Consider the following 13281-nt stretch of genomic DNA (forward strand, 5'->3'; position numbering starts at 1 on the left):
ATGTTGGGGGGGACGCTGGGGGGAGCTTAAGGATGCTAGAGGGGAGCTGGAGGATGTTGGGATCTCTGCTTTAGTTGAGGTGATTTCTCCTTAAAAACCCTACCAACCCAACACAGGATGAAAATCCTATTTATTTTAATGTGTTGCCCAGTATGCTACTGCTCTTTTTACTATTTGCCTCTTTCTACAGTGGGAAAACAAGCCAGAATGGCTTCAACAAATTCTAGTCCTCTGCAACTTAAAAGACTCCTCTCTATATTAGGGTTTTTTGAACTTTGATGTGGTCCCTTCTTCCCTCTTTCCTGTAATTTTGGGCTTACTGTGGCTCAGCAAACTCATTCTCTTTATTAAATTGGTCTCCACATAACTTACATTGCACTCAGAAAAAAGTCACTATCTTTTTCAGTTTGCTCCAACAACTATATCCTCTATCTGTGACAAAATTAATCTACTCCCTAACAAACACTTGGACTAGCAGGCTAGTATGCAGGCGAGTGGGAGGAGTGGGGGAGGACGCTGAGGGGAGCTGGAGGATGTTGGGGGGGACGCTGGGGGGAGCTTAAGGATGCTAGGGGGAGGTGGAGGATGTTGGGGAGGATGATGGGGGGAGCTGGACGCTGGGGGGAGCTGGAGGATGTTGGGGAGGACACTGGGAAGGAGCTGGAGGATGTTGGGGAGGAAGCTGGGGGGAGCTGAAGGATGTTGGGGAGGATGCTAGGGGGGAGCTGAAGGATGTTGGGGAGGAAGCTGGAGGGAGCTGAAGGATGTTGGGGAGGAAGCTGGGGGGAGCTGTAGGATGTTGGGGAGGACCCTGCAGGGGAGCTAGAGGATGCTGGGGAGGACGCTGCGGGGGAGCTGAGGGATGTTGGGGAGGACACTGGGAGGAAGCTGAAGGATGTTGGGGAGGAAGCTGGGGGGAGCTGAAGGATGTTGGGGAGGACGCTGCAGGGGAGCTGGAGGATGCTGGGATGGACGCTGCGGGGGAGCTGAAGGATGTTGGGGAGGACCCTGGGAGGGAGCTGGAGGATGTTGGGGAGGATGCTAGAGGGGAGCTGGAGGATGTTGGGGAGGCTGCTGGGAGGGAGCTGGAGGATGCTGCAGTGGGGAGTGGCCCATTGGATGCGGACACTGGGGGTCCCTGCCCTGGCACCAATCTCACTAACCTCAGATTTAGATTGTGCTGCCAATTCATACAGTAGCACCTTGGCCACGCAACTCCTGCACAATGTCCAATTGCACTGCCCCGGCGCGGCCATGTACAGCTTTGTCTGCGTAGCATGTTGTGACATTGTGCAGGAGTTGCGCGGCGTAGGCAGAACTGTATGAATTGCAGCACCAACTAAATCGGAAGGTACAAAAAGCTTTTATATCAGCAGAGTTCTGCAGCCGTTGGGCAGGGGGATACATCTCATTGGGTAACGCTGTGCTGGTGTAAATACACTCGCTCACTCCTGGTGATTTTGGGGGGGGTGTACTGGGCTCTACACAGGGCTGGTAAAAATGGGCCCGCAAAAATGAAAGAGGAGAGGTGTTAGGCATTAAACATAGGGGGAGATGGAAAGAAATATAATACCAGCAAGAAATGGAAGCAGAAAGGGCCGCTGACGCCCATATGCATAGGATTACCAAAGTATCTGGCCTATAGCATCACAATAGTGCATACAAGTTGTTCCGCTGGGCACTACAGCTATTGCAAAATCAATACATTTACTGTATTTTATGTTTTACCTTAGAAAACCGTCCAAAATGGGCACTTATGGGTAGTTATGACTTACAACTCAAAACTTACATTTTACAGCACCCTGTCTCCCATATGGCATTAGGTAACAAGGATAAAAAAAGGAAATAAAAAAACAGCACATTTTTTGCTTGCCCAGTGATATCAGCGGGCAGAAATGCAGTTCAAGGATGAGGGAACACGGAGCATTTGGTCCACTGCTCTGTTTTTTTTGCAGGCTAAGAAAGCGGATCCACACCCTTACGCACCTCTGTAAAACTGCATTGAGAAGTACAGAATTCTCCTTGGCCTGAAAACACGAAAGCAGGAGTTTTTGGGAAGATGCAGTTGTACTGAGGTGCGGAAGGAACCAGATCCACTTCTCTCACCCTGCAGAAAAAAACGCAGACTAAGAGCAGAGGAGCAAACGCTCCGTGTACCTTCGGCCTAAATTGTTTCACTGCGAATAAAATCTATTGTAATGAATTGGCCGTGCCAACACTCTATTGTATAGAGCCACGGCAGTAAGAGAAGCGATTGATGAAAATACGTACCAGCTAGGCTCACTGCTCGGGAAAGATTTTGCCCCATTCTGATTTCGGCACATTTGCTACAGGTAGTTGTTTATTCAGATGATGCGGCCCCTCAGTGTCATACACAGAGCTTGATACAGCTGCCTGATGCACTTTTACTCAGTTGCTAAATACTGGGCTCTGCAGCTCCTTCCAAGTCATTGTTGGTCTCGGTGGTTTCTCTCGTGTCTTTTTTTTTGTTTCCATGATAAGGAGTCAGTGCTTTATAGAAATAACATTTCAGAAAAGAACTTCAATGTAGGACTTGTTGGTCAGTAAAGAAGAGAATAGGGCAGGGGTCTGAAGACTTGGGCAAGTTACTAGAACTAAATGACCTTAGCAACCAGGGAGCAGTTTGAATGAGAGGCTGGAATATGAATAGGAAAAGTAACAATAACAATAAAACTTCAGCCTCACAGAGCAACCAGTTGTTGGACGCTGGGGTCCGTGACCCCCATTAAAAGCTGCAAAGAGTTATAAGAAGAAAAAGGCAAATAGAATATAAAAAATGAATAATTAAGACCAATTGGAAAGTTGCCTAGAATAGGCCATTCTATAACATACTAAAAGTTAACGTTAACTGAATGCAGTGCAAAAAAAGTTGGGGGAGCACAGAGACCAGCTTACTCCCCATGAATACATCTCTTCCTGTCTTCAGAAGCACTGAGGGGGGGTGGGGGCCCCTACTGACTTTATGAAATTCAGATTACATAATTACTCTTGGAATGGGGCTAAGTACTGGGCTATTAACACATTTTTAGGCTGCATCCAAACCTCCAGGTGATTGCAGAATGAGAGTGAGTGCACACGTATTGATGTCGTGGGGTGGGAAGCGCAGCAGCAAGAGGGGGGTAGGCAGAGGTACCTGCTTAGCACCCCCCCATACACACACACATAGTTGCGCCCTAGGCAGGTACCACTTCTGCCTACCCCTGGTTCCAGCCCTGGGTATGTGTCAAATACACCCAGCAGTACACTAACAGATTGTGCCTGAAATACTTTAGACAGCAAGGCCAAACTCTACTCACAGTAGGATTACCCTAGGAAACCATATTTTTGGAAAAAAAAGTATTGTGGCAAATCCGAAATGGGCAAATACATCTTTCTACTCCAAACTACCAGACTGTAAATCTTTCCTACAGTTATTGGTTTTTATAAATATGAAATTAGTTAAAAATCACCTCAAAGCTTCCAGTTTACAGGATCCTATCTCCTACAGGTCATTTGGTACCAAGATAAAAAAATCCTAAATATGAATGCCAGTGGGGTTGTGGCCAAGATGGCAAATAAAACTTTCTAAATATGAATGCCAGTGGGGGTGTGGCCAAGATGGCAAATAAAACATAGTAAATATAAATGCCAGTGGGATTGTGGCCAAGATGGCAAATAAAACATAGTAAATATGAATGCCAGTGGGGGTGTGGCCAAGATGGCAAATAAAACATAGTAAATATAAATGCCAGCGGGGGTGTGGCCAAGATGGCAAATAAAACATAGTAAATATAAATGCCAGCAGGGGTGTGGCCGAGATGGCAAATAAAACATAGTAAATATAAATGCCAGCGGGGGTGTGGCCAAGATGGCAAATAAAACATAGTAAATATGAATGCCAGCGGGGGTGTGGCCAAGATGGCATTCTGACTCTATATTGGGCCAAGACTACTGCTTGCCTGCTCCTGCACTCAGCCCACAGATACACAATGGGGAAAAATGACCAACGCTCTAAACACGAAAACCCTACTAACAGGAACCCAAACATTTCCCAAATCGCTGACCAGGCCGCAGACCATGAAGACTATCCACCCTCCCTGGACTCAGTGCAAAGCATCGTGACTAAAACAATACCTGATCCTGAACTCGGAGATTCTCTTAGTGATTAAATGGATTTACCCATCAATGACCGTCCAACTTGAAACTGTTAAAGTGGACTCATCACTTCAGCGTCAGGATTTTCAAATTCTCTGTGAATGCACGTCCAACGTAGCTCACAGACTGTCTATTGCTGAAGACATTATATAAGTATATCACTGACACATCATTTACACTTTTTTTTTTTAATTGAGGTATTATCTATATATTGGCGAGGGTTTAGTTAACACAACACAACTACAGCAAAATGCACTCATTTATGTGGATAAAGAGACACAAATATGTTTACCCCAGAAAGCCACATATGTTGGGAAAGTACCTGTACATATTCAGGGAAATACAAATGGGTAAACAACATGGTAGAATGCAACCCTCTCGACATGGTAGTGTGCAACCCCCTCGACCCCCCAGAAATATATGTATACGTGTGTGTCACTAACTTGTATACAGGCTGGAGAGGCAGGAGGGCTGCTGAAACCAGAGGAGGGCCGCCATGATGCAGAGAATTGCAGGGAGGGCAAAGGCTGAAGGAACAGGAAGGTCCCTGCTGCCCAAGGGCCCACTCTTTCCCCCAAAGGGAACTGTGATTTGGTGGGTTCCCTCAGTGCAGCAACCACAGAGCAGGTAGCAATGCCCTCCCCACTCACTGCACAATCATGCTCACTCACACTCAGTCACACACTCACACACAGAAAGAAGCAGAATTAGCATCTCACCCTCCTGGAAGCAGCACCATTTTGTAGGATAATGTCTCACACACACAGCATCATGTGACCAGGGTGGGGCTCAGAAAAGATACAAAGTAAAAAGTATGGGGGGGGGTGCTGGTGCCTGGCAGAGAGAGAGCTCCAATGTTATCAGGAGACAGAGGCACAGTATCAGCACTTACTGCTGTCATTACTGCTCTCCAGTTGGGCATTTGCCCCGTCCCTCTCCTGTTTATCTCCCTCAAACAGGGCAAAAGCCTCAGGTCCCCAAAATGGTGTTTAAGGTTCCTACCACATAAGGCGCTTTCCTGGCTTGTGTATAAGCACAGGCTGAGAAACCGCCCCTCCACTTCTATCTGCTTCATGGCGCGTCTGTGCAGATTTTGGTGCAGTCGGTATCTACTTTCCTGCCGAAATCTTCTCCATGTGTCAGATGTGGGTTCAGACACACCATAAAGCAGATTGTAGAAATTTTAGAACAAGATTTAGAGCTCGAAATACAAAAAAAAAATCAACTGATTTGGAAAGCCTCATGTCTCCCAAACGTGCCAATACCCCAGGAAACCATATAATTTTGAACAGTACCTTTTCTAAGGTTAGCAAAAAAAAATGAAAATTCTAAAACATTGTCTCAAAGCTTCAGTTTTCAAGCATCATATCTCCCAGATAACATTAGGTACCAAGGGTCCACTGAACAGTTTGATGCCCATTGTGCATAGGATCACCAATGTATCTGGCATTTAGAGGCCCCAAAAGTAAGTTTGTGCATATATATTGCCCCTGAGATCACTTTAGCGGACTGGGGGGGCAGGGCTGACTGGGGATCCCACCCAAGGGGCCCTGCAGGTGCGCATCCCATAATCCCCCCCCCACAGGGTCCCCCACCAGACATCCTCCCCAGAGCTTGCGTAAGTTTAATGCGTCGGGGAGAAACGGTCGGACAGGGGGGGCGCCAGGAAGGGTCGGGTCAGGGCCAATAAACCAGTCCGACCTTGTAGGCACAGAAAAGGAATCGTTTCCCCAGTCATATTATAACAGAGCCATGGTAAGCAATCAGAGCAGCTGAACCCCCTCCGAAAGCAAACTAGAATGTTTATGTACCCCAGTGCCCCCTCTCCGACAGCAAACTAGAATGTTTCTGTACCACAGTGTTCCCTCTCCGACAGCAAACTAGAATGTTTATGTACCCCAGTGTCCCCTCTCCGACAGCAAACTAGAAAGTTTATGTACCCCAGTATCCCCTCTCCGACAGCAAACTAGAATGTTTATGTACCCCAGTGTCCCCTATCCGACAGCAAACTAGAAGGTTTATGTACCCCAGTGTCCCCTCTCCAACAGCAAACTAGAAAGTTTATGTACCCCAGTGTCCCCTCTCTGACAGCAAACTAGAATGTTTATGTACCCCAGTGCCCCCTCTCAGACAGCAAACTACAATGTTTCTGTACCCCAGTGTTCCCTGTCCGACAGCAAACTAGAATGTTTATGTACCCCAGTGTCCCCTCTCCGACAGCAAACTAGAAGGTTTATGTACCCCAGTGTCCCCTCTCCGACAGCAAACTAGAAAGTTTATGTACCCCAGTGTCCCCTCTCCGACAGCAAACTAGAATGTTTATGTACCCCATTGTCCCCTCTCCGAAAGCAAACTAGAATTTTTCTGTACCCCAGTGTCCCCTCTCCGACAGCAAACTAGAATGTTTATGTACCCTATTGTCCCCTCTCCGACAGCAAACTAGAATGTTTATGTACCCCAGTGTCCCCTCTCCGACAGCAAACTAGAATTTTTCTGTACCCCAGTGTCCCCTCTCCGACATCAAATTAGAATGTTTATGTACCCATGTGTCCCCTCTCCGACAGCAAACTAGAATGTTTATGTACCCCAGTGTCCCCTCTCCGACAGCAAACTAGAATGTTTATGTACCCCAGTGGCCCATCTCCGACAGCAAACTAGAATGTTTATGTACCCCAGTTTCCCCTCTCCGACAGCAAACTAGAATGTTTATGTACCCCAGTGTTCCCTCTCCGACAGCAAACTAGAATGTTTATGTACCCCAGTGTCCCCTCTCCGACAGCAAACTAGAATGTTTATGTACCCCAGTGTCCCCTCTCCGACAGCAAACTAGAATGTTTATGTACCCAGTGTCCCCTCTCCGACAGCAAACTAGAATGTTTATGTACCCCAGTGTCCCCTCTCCGACAGCAAACTAGAATGTTTATGTACCCCAGTGTTCCCTCTCCGACAGCAAACTAGAATGTTTATGTACCCCTGTGTCGCCTCTCCGACAGCAAACTAGAAAGTTTATGTACCCAGTGTCCCCTCTCCGACAGCAAACTAGAATGTTTATGTACCCCAGTGTCCTCTCTCCAACAACAAACTAGAATGTTTATGTACCCCAGAGTCCCCTCTCTGACAGCAAACTAGAATGTTTATGTACCCCAGTGGCCCATCTCCGACAGCAAACTAGAATGTTTATGTACCCCAGTGTCCCCTCTCCGACAGCAAACTAGATAGTTTAAGTACCCAGTGTCCCCTCTCCGACAGCAAACTAGAACATTTATGTACCCCAGTGTCCCCTCTCCGACAGCAAACTAGAATGTTTATGTACCCCAGAGTCCCCTCTCTGACAGCAAACTAGAATGTTTATGTACCCCAGAGTCCCCTCTCTGACAGCAAACTAGAATGTTTATGTACCCCAGTGGCCCATCTCCGACAGCAAACTAGAATGTTTATGTACCCCAGTGTCCCCTCTCCGACAGCAAACTAGAATGTTTATGTACCCCAGTGGCCCATCTCCGACAGCAAACTAGAATGTTTATGTACCCCAGTTTCCCCTCTCCGACAGCAAACTAGAATGTTTATGTACCCCAGTGTTCCCTCTCCGACAGCAAACTAGAATGTTTATGTACCCCAGTGTCCCCTCTCCGACAGCAAACTAGAATGTTTATGTACCCCAGTGTCCCCTCTCCGACAGCAAACTAGAATGTTTATGTACCCCAGTGTCTCCTCTCCGACAGCAAACTAGACATTTCAAGGGGGTTGGCCAGTGACATCAGGGTGTGGGCAGTGATATTTTGGGGGAGGTCTGTGCTATCAGAGGGCATTTGGAAATCCAAACCCAATCCAAAACGATTTTTACCTGGATAGCGCTTCTGAAAACAGGGCTGTCCAAGTGAAAAGCAAACTGATGTCAACACTAGCGCTTGTTGGGGGTGTGAGGATATGAAGCCTGTAAAACAGTGATCTCCAACCAGTGGCTCGTGAGCGACATGTTGCCCACCAACCCTTCTGATGTTCCCAGTGGCCTCAAAGCAGGATTCGATTTTTGAACAAAGGAAAAGGACAGACACAGTGACAGTTACACGTAACTATAAACCCAGTGAGAATGAGGAATGAATGGATATTGGGAAGTTGTATCAGGAGTCAGAACCAGAGAGTGCAGAGAAGAGAAAGGGACAGACACAGTGACAGTTACACATAACTATAAATCCAGTGAGCATGAGGAATGAATGGATAATGAGATGTTGTATCCGGAGTCAGAACCAGCAGTGCCGAGAAGGAAAAAGAAAAGATAGACACAGTGACAGTTACACATAACTATAAACCCAATGAGAATGAGGAATGAATGGATATTGGGAAGTTGTATCAGGAGTCAGAACCAGCAGTGCAGAGAAGAGAAAGGGACAGACACAGAGACAGTTACACATAACTATAAACCCAGTGAGAATGAGGAATGAATGGATATTGGGAACTTGTATCAGGAGTCAGAACCAGCAGTGCCGAGAAGAGAAAGGGACAGACACAGTGACAGTTACATATAACTATAAACCCAGTGAGAATGAGGAATGAATGGATATTGGGAAGTTGTGTCAGGAGTCATAACCAGCAGTGCAGAGAAGAGAAAGGGACAGACATACACAGTGACAGTTACACATAACTATAAACCCAGTGAGAATGAAGAATGAATGGATATTGGGAAGTTGTATCAGGAGTAAGAACCAGCAGTGCAGAGAAAAAAAAAGAAAAGATAGACACAGTGACAGTTACACATAACTATAAACCCAGTGAGAATAAGGATTGAATGGCTATTGGGAAGTTGTGTCAGGAGTCAGAACCAGCAGTGCAAACAAAGGAAAAGGACAGACAGACACAGTGACAGTTACACATAACTATAAACCCAGTGAGAATAAGGAATGAATGGATAATGGGAAGATGCTTAGAATTAGATTTCTTTCAATAGATAAAAGGAAATCAGTTTGACATTTAGAATAGCTTTTTTAAATGAGCCCCTATGGTATGTATGTACGTATGTATTTATAAAGCGCTACTAATAGCACAAATAGCACAAGGCAAAGTTAGTACATGTAGTACATGTTATACATGGCAGCTCAGAAACCAGTGCAGTCCCCATCAAAATGTAATAAGCCCTTTGGCATCAGTTCTATGATAGATGAACCTTATTTTCTGCTTGATGATTTCCCGCCCCCCCCAAGTTTAGCTTCCCGGCAGCTGCCCAGAGCACACTGAGCATGTGCAGTGCCGCTGCAACTCAATGCGCACGCACCTCCACCCACCCCCCCCCCGTGCGCATGCGCACTCGCGATTGTGCATGCGCGGTCTTTTCAATCACATTGCTCCGTATACGACAAAAAACTGTAATATTTTGATGCAGCGGGGCGGCATGCCCCCCCCCCAATTTGTGCTGCCCTAGGCCCGGGCCTTTGTGGCCTTTCCACAAATCCGGGCCTGCCGCTGACACACAAACACGGCCTAACAAGATCCAAGAACGGGAGCTTCTAGGATCATTACTGTTATAGGACTGCTGAACCTCTGGGCTGGTACAGTAAGTTCAATATATAAAATACAGCATTGTCAGCCATATTTCTTTTAGGCTTTAGTTGTCCTTAATCCTTGTTTATAAGTCAGAATCAGCTCTATTTTGCTGAAAAGAACCAGTTAAAATATACAAGCACATAGTAGCGCATAAAGTAATCATTTGTATTGTTTCTTATGGGGCAAACCACACAGAGTACAAATGGTTGATGAGAAACAAGTCTGTTGGACAAATCACGGCCCTAGGGCATATTACATGAATGGAAGCTGCTTCAATCTGCACAAAGGGGTTTATATTCCCTTTAAAATATTGCACGTTGGGAAGCTTTGATTACAGGAAACACCAAGCTACAGGGTGAAAGTGAATTTTCCATTAACACAAAAATAGGGGAGCGGCCATGTTTCTGCCTCAGGTGCCTTGAATTCATAGAAAAAACGCACATCGATTTGCTGTAATTTGTCGGCAAATGATTCCCTCCATAGAGTTCTCTAATGGTGAATAAGAGGCCTCGTTCCTGCAGTCTGTAGCTTCCCCGCCACCCTTAGCAAACTGCTGCTCTCCTCCCAATGGCACGGCCAATAACGATGCTCTGCCAGGCCCCGTATTACATTTTCGATTGTATGTCGCAGAGCGCCAGTTCCAGGTAATGGGCAAGCCTAGCTGCGTTTGTCTCGGCGCAGCCAGTACCCCCTACTGTAAATGATAAGGATATTAGAAGTCACAGAGGGGTTCTGTGACCATATAAAGGCACAAGGCTGCAGGCTGAGTTATACAGGGAACTCTGAGTATCACTCATGTATTATAAGGGATAATGTACCCCCTACTGTAAATGATAAGGATATTAGCAGTCACTGAGGGGTTCTGTGCCCATATAAAGGCACAAGGCTGCAGGCTAAGTTATACAGGGAACTCTGAGTATCACTCATGTATTATAAGGTATAATGTACCCCCTACTGTAAATGATAAGGATATTAGCAGTCACTGAGGGGTTCTGTGGCCATATAAAGGCACAAGGCTGCAGGCTGAGTTATACAGGGAACTCTGAGTATCACTCATGTATTATAAGGGATAATGTACCCCCTACTGTAAATGATAAGGATATTAGAAATCACAGAGGGGTTCTGTGAATATATAAAAGCCAAGTTGTCATGTGGCATCTTTAACCCTTTACGTGCCAAGCAACGTAGAATCTAAAGCTCTGACATGAAAGCACCAGGTTTTTTATGCATTCTTTGTGTTTATATGCAAGAAAAGACCAAAGAAAGAAATGGCAATTATTCCTGGTGACATCGCAAACTATGTTTTTAAGAAAATTTGATCCATCTTTAATGGATGTATTCTACAGGCTTTTGGGCAATATAAATGCTATTCCAGTTTCTCTGTGCCAGGGAACCCTATTCAGAAGCAGAGCGGTACCTGGCTGGTCAAGAGGTTAAAGTGCATTGCCACTGCATATGATGTGTCCATAAAGACGCTGACGAGATCCTCAATGGCTTGTAGCTTCAGTCCCAAGAGGTGCCTGTCTATAGCGTTGCCGTTTATAGCCTATGGGATAACAGAGAGTACATTATCTGTGATGTAGGAGTCGCCCACTTCTGCCCAGAATGCAATATAAATGGCTGCCCCCAGGCCTCTACAGAAGCAGCGCCTCATTCTGATGCTAATTCCGAAAGTCTGCAATTTCCTGTTCCTTTGTATCGTACCATGTCAGTATAAGCACAATGAGCTTGTACAGCCTTTCAAAGTAAATCCACTTTCTCCTGGTTCTAGAACACAAACAATGGCAATTTTTAAGAAAACAAACTTTGAGGTTTAGAAAATTCAACATTATTGTGTCCAGGGGTGGTAGGGCCCTAAGCGGTGCCTCCCGAGTGATGTCTCAACCATAATGCTCTGTTATACAGATAGCTAGAATCTCAACCATAAAGCAGGGCAGGACTGCTGCTTCCAATGGGATAGGATCAGTGCCACTGTGACAGAATGCTCTGTAATACAGATAGCTAGAATCTCAGCCATAAAGCAGGGCAGGACTGCTGCTTCCAATGGGATAGGATCAGTGCCACTGTGACAGAATGCTCTGTTATACAAATAGCTAGAATCTCAGCCATAAAGCAGGGCAGGACTGCTGCTTCCAATGGGATAGGATCAGTGCCACTGTGACAGAATGCTCTGTTATAAAGATAGTTAGCATTTATACCATTAAGCAAGAACAAGAAAACAAAAATATAAATTTAAAAAACTAGCACAGAACATATGCCACAGTAAATGCATTTCTGTATGTGGGCAAATTGCAGTCTATGCCCAGTCCTTTTTATTTGTTCATGATATATATGCAGGTTTCCAAGTCTATAAGAGGAGCCATTCAGTATAGCCTTTATATCAGCTTCCTAGCCCACCTGGAAATTAAATTTTTTTGAGGCATAAAGAGAATCATTCAAGCCAGGGACATCTAAACTACTACCAGCAACTGAAAGCAGTTAAAAGAGATACTATATAATAAATAGTTTTACTTTGTGGTTCCAAACAGAAGCAAGGATTCTACCCATAGTTCAGGTGGTTGTTACTCATCTGTAGTGTATTTGGGTAACATCATTAAAAACACAAAGTTTGCCCAGGTCTGGTAAACTATAGAAACCAATCAGATATTTGCATTCCAACAGCTGACCAGTAAGCGTGAAGACACACATAGCTACTTAGTAGCAGCTACTTGTCACATGCTAGAGAATCCCCTGCCATAGACAATACTTGGAATTACCTCTAAAACACACAAAGACAGTTACCAGTAAATGATCAGCATTGTCTATTTTAGTAGCCACGACAAGTAGCTGCAACTAGTAGCTTCATGTTTCCACGCTAAATCCTACTTCCTGATTAGATAAAAAATATATAAAGAAATATGCAGACAAATAAAGCTTTGACGACTAATGCTTGTTCAAATGGTTTAGCTTACGAAAAGCGTGAAGCCGCACGTGGCGTATTGTCAGCCTGGGTATAAGCACCCGTACTTAATACTTAATAATACTCCCTTCCGGGTAAAGGCACAACAAGAAGTAGTTTTAAGCATATGGGCAGATTGTCAGCCGGCGCTTATACTCATACTCTCTGGTTTCACAGTTTAGCAGAAGCAGTGCTAGGCCAGTAGTATTGGCACCCAAGGCCAGTGGTATTACAACACCATTGTGCGGCATAACACGCCGGGCCCCTCCATGCAAAAAAAAAAATAAAATAGAAAAAAATAGGCCTCTACCCAGACCCTCCCTCCACCTGCTTGTGCCCCCTGCTCCCAGGCTGCTGACGCCAAGGCAGGTAAGTGAGTGGCTGAGAAGGGGGGATTTCTAAAACCACAAAGGAAGCCGACTCCACAGTCTGTGTTCCCTCCAATTACATTCACAAATAACCTAAAAACTGCTGAAAACTTGTAGTAAATGCATAAGGGAAAGTTGCTTATAATTGCATTTTCTATCATTTTGCAAAAAATAAAAGTTTTAAAAACTTGGCTGGAAGATTACCGAAGGGTCCCGCAGGCTACTTCTCCAGTGTGTACTAGCATCAGTGTTTCCCCATAAGCTGCGGCTGGCTTGGGTGGC

The sequence above is a fragment of the Xenopus tropicalis genome, chromosome 8, assembly GCF_000004195.4.
Source record: "Xenopus tropicalis strain Nigerian chromosome 8, UCB_Xtro_10.0, whole genome shotgun sequence".
NCBI lineage: Eukaryota > Metazoa > Chordata > Amphibia > Anura > Pipidae > Xenopus > Xenopus tropicalis.